Genomic DNA, 12,972 nt, shown 5'->3' with positions numbered 1-12,972 from the left:
TTTTTGTTCGCCTGCGCTTGTTCTGCTTTGCCTACCAGGCTCAAAGTGAATCCGGTTGGTACCAGCTATCCTCGCTTGGTTTACAACCTATAATTTTAACTACCAATGGTGATGTTACATATTTTTATACCCGAGCGCACTTGTGCACAAGGGTATTATAACTTTGTTCACATAACGGTTGTTTGTAACAGGCAAAACGAATCGAGATAGATATAGACAAATGTATACATAAATGATCAGAATGAAAAGAGAAATCGATTAAGCGGTGACTGTCTGTCCGTCCGTCCGTCCGTCCGTCTGTGCACACGATAACTCGAGTAAAAATTGAGATATCTTAACGAAACTTCGTACATGCACTTCTATTGGGCGTGGGACGGATGGTATTGAAAATGGGCGAAATCGGACAATAACCACGCCTACCTCCCATATAACGGTAATTTTCAGAAATACGAAAACTGCGATATTTTAGTAACTACTGAAGATAATTCACTCAAAATTGACATTTAGAATACCTTTTAGACGAGAAATAAGAATATTAAAAATTTTTGAAAAATGGGCGTAGCCACGCCCACTTATAGTTACATGTGTATATTTTGGAAACCGCTGCACCAATTTCTTCCAACCTTGGCACAGTTGTTGACCCTGGTACAGCATACCAAATGGCCGAAAATTTTTAAAATCGGACAATAACCACGCCCACATCCCATATAACGGTAATTTCGAGAAATACAAAATCCTCGATAAATCAGTAAATATTAAAGATAATTTATTCAAAATTGACGGTTGCAACAATTCTTTACCAAGAAATACGTTTATGGTAAAATTTTGGAAAATGGGCGTGGCACCGCCCACTTATGATAACATATATGTATATCTGTAACCGTTCTACAAATTTGTACCAAACTCGGTATGATTATTGTGCTTGCCACATAAAAGCAAACGGTTGAAAATTATTGAAATCGGACTAAAATTACGGCCGCTTTTCGTATAACGGTAAATTTCAGAAATGCTTGAAATTTCAATATTTCGAAATTTAAGGATGCTAGTTTACTTAATATTTATACACCCGCTTATCATGTAGCGGTAGCTTTCGGAAAGGTGGAAAACATATATTTAATACTTGCGCCGGGTATTTAATGTTCGGCTCCGCCCGAACTTAGACTTTCTTACTTGTTTTTTATTCACCGCAATGCCAACTTTTACTGCTTTCATGTCTAATGTCTAATGTGGGAAATGCAGGGCACATGGATCCGGTATTAAGAACGATGATATCGCATTATTATTTACCGACTTCAAAAAAGGAGGAGGTTAATAAAAACTAATAAATAAAAGAAAATTATTTAAAAATACTTTTTTAAATTAAATCAAATTGAAAAAAAATTTAAACAATGAAATCTAAAAAATAATTAAAAATATAAAAATATATATACAATAAGTGTCCAAGAAGGAAATGATAATAAAAAAATGTGTTTTTAAACAATAGAATATAAAATGTTAACTAAAAGATGAAAAAAATTAAATAAGTTCATAAAAATATAAGGATATAACAAAAATATTATTCTTTTTAAAAGAAAAAACATCTAAAAATTAAGAGGAAATTCAATTATCAAAGATAAGATAAAAAACTTCATAAAATAAATTTTTTATAATGAAATGAAATTAAAAAATAGATGCTTTTTTGAAACAATGAAATTTAAAAATAAAAATAAAAATAAAAATATCTTATTAAAAAAAGAAAATATTTAAATTATAAAAGAGAAAACCAAAAATTGCGCTGATCTAGGACTCTAACTCGGATCTCTCGAACTGTGCAAATGATACACAAAGACTTTCTCTCAAAATAGACAGATAGCTGACTGATGATAGATTTTTTCTACGACTTTTGTGCTTACGAAAGACTTTTTACTATCTTAGCAAAAATTTCCTTGTAAAACTACGTTGCCGGAAAAACGTATAGGCACAGAGAATTTTTTACAATATATGCAATAATTTTCATACCAATTTTTTCCTGCTAATTTGGTTTTAAAATATGATTCATTCTAAAACAATAAACACAAAATTATATTTTCTGAAATTTTTGCAAAACTCACGAAAATTTATTAAATTTTCATGGAAATTTTCAACCTTTTACTTATATTTTTTGGAATTGTTTTTTGCAGTTTTGGAGTCCAATAAATTTTATTGTAAGGAAGTGTATATAAAATTGGAAATAAAAAACTTAAATTGTTCTCAATTGTTTTTGCTCGTGATCGAAAATGATAAAATGTGTGTGAGATTGAGTTTTGAATGATTTTACCATGTAGTGTTTTTTCATGTATGAATCAAAAAGAACTTTCCAGAAATTGGTAAATTTAAATAGCTATCTGAAATCTTAAGAAATTTCAAATTGGTTATCTGCTTAGAAAAAAATTTTATACAATTTTTTGGGCTGGGCCGAAGTTTGTTTATAGTTCATAACGTTTTATCTTCGGGAATCTGATATGTTTTTTATGTTTTCTAATGACGCTACGCGCCTACTAACAATGCGTGCAGTTTTTGTTAATTTTTTCAACCTGACCAATGGTGACCTCAATTATGTGAAAAACTTCCCCAGAATATTCAGAATTATTTCGAAATACATGAATTAGTTAACTGCTGTCTAGCAGCCTTTATTTGTATTTTGGGAACACTTAAGCGAGGAAAAGAAAAAATGCGGTGCTATTGCGACCAAAACAACTATGTATGCATGACAATTTCACCTGCGGCAAGAGCGCATGGCACATTTATTGCACATTTGGTGAATATTCAACGGTAATTCCCATTGGCCGACTGCTTGTATTGTTGGCAATTCAATCACAAATTTTTCACTCAGCCACTAGCCACCAAAGGCCTACAAATCAGCTAGCTATAATCAATAGGCGACTACGGCTTCGATTTCAATTTCCTATTACTCTTTCTCTTCATTCCCTCCTCTCGACCATTCGTTTCAATGTCGTGACTGTTTGTTGTCGCAGAATACATGAAATGAAAGGAAATCTTGAATATTCCCTGCAAAAGTACAAAATCAAATTAAGCTGGATGTGTATGGATGCAAAAGAAGAAAAGAGTATTGAAATCGAAAGTAGAAACAACAACTACAACCTTGGATGAAAATAAATTTGCATGCCGCAGCAAGGTGGTGACGCGCCTTACTCTTGGCGGACGAACATCGCTCTTTGGGGTTTAAAAGCGTGAAATTAAGTGAATTTAGCGCCGCTTCGATATATTTCGGTGCAAAATCCTCCAATAGTACTACATACTACCTTGCATACATACATATGTATGTACATTCATTCATTCATTCATTCAATTGACGTAGACTTCAGCCCCCCGTTGCCATATTCGCACAATTGATTGCCGCTTATACATGAAGTGAATTTTGGCAGTACTTTTTGTTGTTGTTGTTGTTTTTAGTTTATGCATTTCGATCAACATACCAGTGATCCACTACTCTCATCTTCCTCTTCTTCCGCCGCCCACTACACTATTGCTGGCATTTTGCAAAGCGACAATGCAAAACGCTATGACCAATGCCGCTGCTGCCAAGTCAGCTTCACTGTCAGCTGCCCTCAATCGCATTCCTTTTTGTGAAAGTTCACCCGCGCGTTTAGCAGACTCGCAACGAATTATAAATCAAAGTAGCGCAAAAGGAATGTGGCATTTAATAAACATAAAACAACAATGAGAAACACAAATGCAATCGCACACATTCTTATGTATGGTTGCTATAAATAATGTACTTTCTTCTATAGTAAGTAAGTATATGATATGCATAAATTTTACAGATAATTTAAGCGAATCTAATACGATTTATATATCACTTTGACTTTTGTTCTAACTCGCTGAAACTAAGCAAAATAATTACCAACGTGCTAAAGGCTTTGTTACAAGGAATCGTACATAAGTAGTTCAAACTCTTCTTTGTAGTTGAGAAATGTACGTTTTGAGGTCAAGAGAAAAGTTACTAATACAAGTAATTTTTAAGCAAAAAACAAAATCGACTTCTATTCTCATGTAAAAAATAATTAAGATTATCGTTAATTTCTTCATGATATAATGATCGGATCTAACCCAAATTACAAAAGACCTTTACCTTAAAAAAATAATTGTAGAAATCGGTTAACGCGGTCCAATGTTATGCGGTAACATACATTTAAAAAAATGTTCCGACGTATTGATAACCTCCTCCATTTTGTAAAGTCGGTTAAAATTAAAAATAAAGGATTTAAACTTATCGTTAATTTGTCGGGCAACACGCTTTTACTTATATACTAGGATTCTAATGAACACTTTCTTCTTCAGTTAAGATAAAATGTGATTAAGATCACCAATTTTATCGGTATTTGTGGTTTGGATAGTTTGAAAAACTGAACTAAATGTTCCGATTTAAGAACTCTTCAACCACACATGATTTTTTTTTTTTAATATCGCCGTAATTCGAGACAAAAACTTTAGCTAATCTTTTCTTCTGCAATTCGTAGGCCACCTAGTTAGCATATATGAATGTATCTTGCTTCGTATTTAGCATAGATATATCAAGTTTTCGGCGTCAATAGTTGCAAGCTGATAAGCACTTATAAATTTTGAAATGCTACATATCGTGAAATTTGACAAAATTACTTCTTTTGTTATAAAACGTACATATGCTTCAAACGAAAGACTTAAGAAGCAAACTTTTAGTTAAATCAGTGATGCGCTCAAAAGAGCGCCTGCAGGCGGCGTTCTCACGCCAATTCTCCCACAAGTACATGACAACATTTTTTTGTGCACTCAGAAATATCAGCAAGCGAATCAATTGATTCACGACCAGGGTTACTTACCATCCATGAAAAAATTGACCAAATACTGAAAATATCTACCAATAACTTTTTTAGGTATTTTAATAAAAACTATAGTTTTGTACTAATTTTTAAGTTATTTCAGAGAAGATTTAAATTGTTTTTTGAGGAACTTTTTCATTTAAGTAATGATATGGTATTTGAGATGATATTAACGGCATCTTCTCGGTTTTCTTCAACCAAAAGCGAAAGTGACAGTTCTAAAAGCAACAGGGAAATTTGATCATTTGAAAAAAATTCAACTAGAGTTATAACTTATAATATTAATATATAATATTATAATAATTATTGTAGAAAAATACAGGTACTCAAACAACTGCTTGGTATTTTTTTTTTTTTTATTTAATTTTTTTTTTGTTCTATAAGAATATTGCTTGCCTTTTAACCAAACCCATAAAAATTAATTATTCAAGCAATTTTCAACATTTGGAAACATTAAAATAAATTTCGTCAAAATTCCGAACTTTTTAGAACAATTTCGGTTATGCAGCTTTATAGCCTATGCAATTTTAGTATAACCAACAATGTGCAGCTAAAAATTTCCGTTGATTGAAAAACAATTTTTCCACCGGTTTTCTGTGGTGATTTTTTACTCATTCTTTGTGAACAATCATAGCATGTATTACATGCCTGCTCATTTTTTATTTTTATTTAAAGAATCATTTAAAATATTAGGCCATAAAAAGCTGCTCATGATTCCAGTTAAATGAGTTTTGAATGGAGCACGATATGTTCGAATTTTATCGATATACATACGTATGTACATTAAAACGTTCGAAAATTAATGGAATAAAGTAGAATACGCTTTTGGAAAGAAATTTTTAATATAAAGTTAACTACGGAAAATAAAGTGGGAACTAAACTTTATATGTTTTTAAATAAAATATTTTACCAAAAATCTACCAAAATGAGAAAAAATTTACCTTTTCACCAACCAAAATTTTTTTATCAATTTTGGTAATAATTTACCAAAGTGGCAACCCTGTTCCCGACTGTTGGTTAGTGAGGTTTTAATGCCCGTATTTATGCGAAAATAAATATGGTTAAGCATAAATGGGAGGATAAGCTTTTTTGAAGAATGTTTGATATACAGTGAAAAAAATATCAAAAACTAAAAAATAAAATATTTAAATTCTACGCCATGTTCGGAACCCCATACTGCAGCATTTCCATAATGAAGATTATAAAACCAAAGTATCGAAATAAACTTTCAGATCTACATATTGAGGATCTACTTCGCACAAAGTTTTGTGAGGATTTAATAGATTTCCTGCCAGTTTCACGAAAACAATTTATATGCTGTTTTTTTTTCTGTCTGTTTTTATATTCAATTCAAATAAAAAACCAGTAAGAAAGTCTAAGTTCGGGCGGAGCCGAACATTAAATACCCGGCGCAAGTATTAAATATATGTTTTCCACCTTTCCGAAAGCTACCGCTACATGATAAGCCGGCGTGTATAAATTTTAAGTAAACTAGCGTCCTTAAATTTCAAAATATTGAAATTTCAAGCATTTCTGAAATTTACCGTTATATGAAAAGCGGCCGTAATTTTAGTCCGATTTCAACAATTTTCAATGGTTTACTTTTATGTGGCAAGCACAATAACCATACCGAGTTTGGTACAAATTGCTAGAACGGTTAGCGAGATACATATACGTGATCATAAGTGGGCGGTGCCACGCCCATTTTCCAAAAATTTTATCATAAACGTATTTCCTGGCAAAGAATTGTTGCAACCATCATTTTGAATAAATTAGCTTTAATATTTACTGATTTATCGAGGATTTCGTATTTCTCGAAATTACCGTTATATGGGGTGTGGGCGTGGTTATTGTCCGATTTTGCCCATTTTCAACACCATCCGTCCTACGCCCGAAAGAAGTACACGTACCAAGTTTCGTTAAGATATCTTAATTTTTACTCGAGTTATCGTGTGCACAGGCGGACGGACAGACGGACGGACGGACGGACGGACGGACGGACGGACAGACAGTCACCGCTTAATCGATTTCTCTTTTCATTCTGATCATTTATGTATACATTTGTCTATATCTATCTCGATTCGTTTTGCCTGTTACAAACAACCGTTATGTGAACAAAGTTATAATACCCTTGTGCACAAGTGCGCTCAGGTATAATAATTTGTTACTTAAAATGCTTTCGTGAAACTAGCTGTTAGAAAGTTTAGTTCAAAACAAAATCAATGACATCAGTTTTTAATATTCATATAAAAAATGTTTCATAATTTTTTATGTCAACTTACTTTTCCACCTCGTCATCTTCCAGACAAATGCGACATACGAGGTCCGGTAGTATGTTCAGCCTTACTGCATGAACACCTATTCGACAGTGACCCGTTAAAACCCCCAGTAAAAGGGAGAGCTGTGCGTTTTGTGAGGAGTGCCCTCGACCAACCCCTGTCCACCTTCATCCGGAAGGACCTTGCAATCACACATGGCTTGGTTTTCTACTAGCCCTTGCTGAGCTGACATGAGGCCCATCTATCCAAGAGTGTCCCACAAGTGATCAATGGCACTTAAGGCCGCTCTTTATCCAGCGATAAAGTTTCACTGGACCTTTCCTAGAAAATTCGTCAACCACGCAGTTTCCCGCAATGTCGCTGTGATCCGGGACCCAAATAAGCCTAATACAGCAGTATTCCGACATGACGAGCAAGAGAAGTTCGTGTCTTAAGTCTTTCGTTGACTTAACTCGCATAATTACCTTTTAGTTATTTGTTCATTAATTCAATATTCAAAAATTTCAAACTAATGGAACGCTATGAGAAACATTTTGTTATCCCTTCCATTCTTCCATTCATAGAAGATTAGAATAAAAGTTACTGAGATTTTAGTTCCCAAATAGTTCTTCTAGAGAAAATTCCTTAGAATTTTGTCTCCGTTTTCTTCTTTGCCAAAATGTTACGGAGACTTTTGTTTCCATTTTGTTATTTTACAGGGTTTTATTTTTATACAATTCACCTTTGAGAACGTTCTCTACAGTTTTGTTCTCACCTTCGTAGTAGAAGCCATTCAGTTTGTGCCGCTCCATACAAAAAAGAGAGGAATGTAGAGTAAAAGGTCTTTTAACCTCATGAAAGTCTTGCAGAGAGAAGAGCTTCTAACTCCTGAAAATATCTAATAGGTGTATATAAGATTTTAACTTACTTTTGTTGTAAAATATTGTCTAGTTTCTATAAGGTAATTGTAACCGTACATTAAGTTTATATAATTTTCGTTGCTGAAAATAAATCACACATGCAGGCAACCACTAGCAAAACACTAATAATTTTAGCTTCAATAAAGGAATACCCATAGAAATATACTTAATTCATTTATGTAACCAAAAAACTAAAATCTCCTGAAATTCCGATTATCAAATAATATCCACTCCTAAAGCGAAAGAAGCTTCACACAAAAACCAAAACCGACATTGGCAAGCAAGCGAACTAAAGAAGGTGTTAATTTAATTATGACAACAAGGCGCCATCAACCAGAAGCGAATACAAACAAACAAGAAACAAAATAATAGCTTAAGCTTTTAATAGCTGTTTAACGCCACGGGTACGTACGTTATTGTTTGTGTAAACTTTTTTATTGGCTTTCTTTATATTTGCGTGCCAATAAAATGTGTGAATATGTACAAGATAAACAACAATACAAACGCCAACATCAGCAGAAAGAGCAACAAGAGTGCGAGTAAATAAAGACGTCTTGGCTTGCTTCACTGGCAATGTCTTAGCTGTGTTCGCACATCATCAAAACACTATAGCGTAACAGGAGCAGCAAGCGTGAAATAGCCCAAAATTAATAACAAAAAAAAAAAATACGAGTTGGCCCAGATTTTAAGCAGAGTTTATGCTGTGCGGCCATTAATCATGTAGTAGCAAAATTTTGCGTTGAAGTGCGAAGAATGATAAATTTGCGCATGAATAATACATAAATAAGCGCTGAAGTACATCTATAAAAATGCGCATACATACATATGCGTGTGTATATTAGGGCGGGTCAATTTTGTTTGACTAAAGCATCGGAGGATTCTACTTGTAATTCTGAGCAAATTAGAAGAAGAAATCGTGGGTCCAAAATCAATTTGGAGTTTGTCAAATTACGAAAATAGGTTTTGAAGAAAATGGGAAGGTTTTCACTGTTGCGCCCCCTATTGGGTTTTTACGAAAAAGATAATTGCAGAAATGGATTCCTCATTCCACAAAGTCCCTCATAGTATGCTTTTATGCAAAATTTAAGCACTTCTTTACGACACTAATTTGGTAAACTTAAAATTGATTTTAGACCCATGGTTTCTTCAACAAATTTGCTTAGATTTGCACGTAGAATCCTTCAGTGCTATACGCGTATAGAGGAAAAAATATCCCATAAAAATTCACTCGCCCTAATGCATACACATATAGCAAACAAATCACTATAAAAGCAATTTAATGACTTAATGAAGCTATTAAGGCAATAGTAGCATGATGCACCGCCCCGTGGCACCATACTGCGTTGCGTACACAAATCCAGCCAAACGAATTTGGCGTCTGCACGGCAATTAATTAAAAGAACACGCCCATTAAAGCCCACATGGATTTATAAATTGGCGCTTACAAGAACGCAAGCAGTTAGCATACGCATAGCACAGAACTGGTGACAATATTCCTACGTTTAGTCATGAACATCCATACATACACATGTTTGCATGCAATAGACTTGGCCATTGGCACTCACTTGACTTGACTTTAGCGCATGCGTGGTCGTCTGCATGCGTGCAAAGTGCGTATATGTATATGTATATGTATGTTTGTATAGCATATTTTCATGAATGCTGCGCGCATTCTTCACTGCAACTAATCTAGATTGTGTGCTGCTCACCGTTGATTATGCTTTATGCAAATACGATCGCTCGTTGGCAGTCATACAACATCATCTCCATGCTGTCACGCATTCAATTAGTGAAAACTGCATTTTAAATATTTTATCGTCAGCGTTTATCGCTGCCGGAGGTGTGGCACATTGCTGCTTTGATTAATTTAATTTTAATAGCTATGTAGAGTAATAATTTACGCACACTCATAAATGTACACATGAGTGTATATAAATGTGTAGTTGTAACCTGATTTCAACTGCAAAATACATATACATATTATCTTCATAAAGTTTGCCCTTTGGTTGATTAAAGTGATTAGTGAAGTGAGATTTAGGTACTTTGAACAAAGCTAATAAGTTTGTGTAAAATGTTACTATACAATTGACTAAATTTTGACTGGACTGACTGCAAAAAATATATTTGTCTAATAAGAATGTTCTAAAACTAACAGTGGAACCTACCAGAAACCTGTTGTAGCCTTAAAATTAAATTTTTGCTTTCGCTTCCTTCAGTAATTATACTGAAAAGTCGGAAATACTGTAAGGCGCCACCGCGTATAAATCCAATAAATTTGTTTTTTTTTTACATTTCAACCTGTTTTGGCGGATTATTTTTTGGCGCATTTCCAGTTTTTTACACTTTCTTTCACTTTGGCCAAAGTCTGCTGCAAAGTGAAGAATATTTTTCTTCTTCCTCTTCTTGATTGGTGCTGTAAGTATAAGCAATTCTGCCCGAGTCCAATAAAACACGTCAATACTTGCTCTTCGGTGCCAACTGACACAAATTGTAAACGCAAAGTGACGCCAAGTCTGCCCCACCTGTGGTTCGGAGTCGATGTTTGGGCGTGCGTACGTCTAAAATACGTGCCTATCACAACATGATCGATTTGGTTTCTAGTTTTTCGATCCGGAGACAGCCACGTTGCTTGATGGATCTTTTTACGCAGGAACCTAGAACTACATAATACCACGTTTCGGGCCCGTTGAAGTCGATCAGCTTTAGTCCTACACCGGAAGTTTCGTAAGGGAGGCTGAATTTTCCGACTGTGGCGACAAAGACTCCTTCCTTTCCCATCTTGGCATTGAAGCCGCAAAGCACAGTTTTAATATCATGGTGGGGTCTGTGCTAATATGTACGCTCCAAGAGCTCATAGAAGAGGTCCTTGGACCTCTCGTCCTTCTCTTCGGTCGAGGCATGGGCGCAGTTGAGCGAAATGCTGAAGAAACGGCGACGGAGTCACGTTCTCACCAAAAACCCAACGACGAAATTGCGCTCCTTTACGTTGCAACTGTAGCCGACGTCGCAAGACTCTCCACTTACCTTGCCTTTCCTAGTCCATAGCATTTACTGGATGACCGTGACGTCAGTCTTTATCACCCAGCCGGACCAAACAACCTTCCCAATTAAAGGCCCGGATATTTCCGGTGTATACTCTCAAATTATAGTTCTTAACCGACTTCAAAAACAGGAGTTACCGCATAAATTGTATCCACATAAACCGATTTCATTAATTTTTTAAAAGAAAGGTGGTACCTCAGAGGTGGTCCCATACTAATACGGTACCCATACGAGTGAGTACCGTGGTCGTCATCAATAAAAGGGGGTCTCATCCGAGGCTTGTTTGTCCTATTGATTGGACGGGGTTTCAACTTGGCAAGACCCAATGGTAATATTTTTCTTTATCAAATTTGGTAATGTGGTATTCAATTTGGTAATTTTTTCGTTTTGCTCCTACATATTTGTTCAGTTGAGTAGATTCTTCCCGCCCATAGGTACTATTTGAGAGGCTAATTGTAAAAGGAGGAATACTTATATCTACATGTAAGAAGCCTTTAAGTCTTTGTTGCGGCAGCTTAACCAAATCGAGGACTTGACTTTCAACTACGCTAGCAGCCGGCCAGTTTGCGTTGGTACTTCATGCTGTAAGGACCTTGCAAAAAATACAACTAATCTGGGATGACTCTGGGAGTAATCGCAAAGGAACATACGACTAATACCACTTTTGATCTCTTTATATGGAATAAACTGTTCGCTTTAGTTCGAGCATGTCCTATGAAGAGACTAATTGTTTTTCACTTTTAAAAAATAAAAATAAAAATTTGTCCAGCTGCGATTCGGGGGACTAATTGATCTCCAATTATGCCCATAAGGGATGAGTCGAAACTAATTGATCTCTATTAGTACCCGTATGAAACTAGTTGCGAATAATTAATGCCCAATTGTATCCGATTGAGAGTAATCTCGGTATACTCTCTTTCGAGATTAGTCGCATTTTTTTGCAGGGCATCACGCGCGCGAGCTGTTTTGCTGAGTATACACATATATGTAGATACAAAAATATTGCGCTTTTATTAGGAGCTCTGCCCACGCTGTGCACCACTGGTATACATAAATGCTCAGAATGAATAGAGAAGGCGATTAAGCCATTTCTATCCATCCGTCTGTATGTCCGTCCGTGCGTCTGTCCGTGTACATGCTAACTCGAGCAAAAATTGAGATATCTCAACAAAATTTGGTATGCGGGTTTCCATTTACCCAAGGTAGGTTGGTATGGCAAATGGGCGATATCGGACTGTAACCACACCCACTTACCATATATGGATATTTTCAAAAAAATGCAAAAACTACGATATTTCAGTAAATATTGGATACAAATTGATTAGCATGTGAAGCAGAGTTTTGGCGAAAAGTGGGCGTGATCCCGCCCACTTATGATGAAATGATGTATCTCAGTAGCCGCTTCACCAATCCTTACCTAACTCGGTACGAACCATGCGTAAGGCCTAGCTAAGGCATCTGTTGAAATTGGGAAATAACCACGCCCACCTCCCATATAACGGTAATTTACACTTATAACCACAAAATCGGTACACTTATTAACCTTAGTATGGAAAAGAAATTCGTGAAAAATTATTCAAATCGGACTTTAAATTACACCCGCTTCCAGTATAACGGTAAGTTTCAGAAATATGAAAACTCCGATATTTCAATAACTGAGGACGCTAATTTACTCAAAAGTTAATAACTACATCGATCCCTTAACAATAAATAAATATGAAGGCATTTAAACTATCCATAAATTTGCATCAGTACTTTTATAAACGGCAAAATTATTTCCTTTTTATTGGCTTTGTTTTAATTTGTGCCAAATAATTTTGGTATGGTTGAAATCAACGCAAAAAGTTGTATCGAACCTTATTTTTTTGTAGCTAAATGGTTGGTATTCTAGCCTTGTTGTCAATCGCCACGACT

Source organism: Rhagoletis pomonella, unplaced genomic scaffold (genome assembly GCF_013731165.1).
Source record: "Rhagoletis pomonella isolate Grant_MI unplaced genomic scaffold, Rhpom_1.0 Rhpom_scaffold_00004, whole genome shotgun sequence".
Classification (NCBI taxonomy): domain Eukaryota; kingdom Metazoa; phylum Arthropoda; class Insecta; order Diptera; family Tephritidae; genus Rhagoletis; species Rhagoletis pomonella.
The sequence above is the reverse complement of the archived record's forward strand: the minus strand, read 5'-3'. Positions refer to the sequence as shown.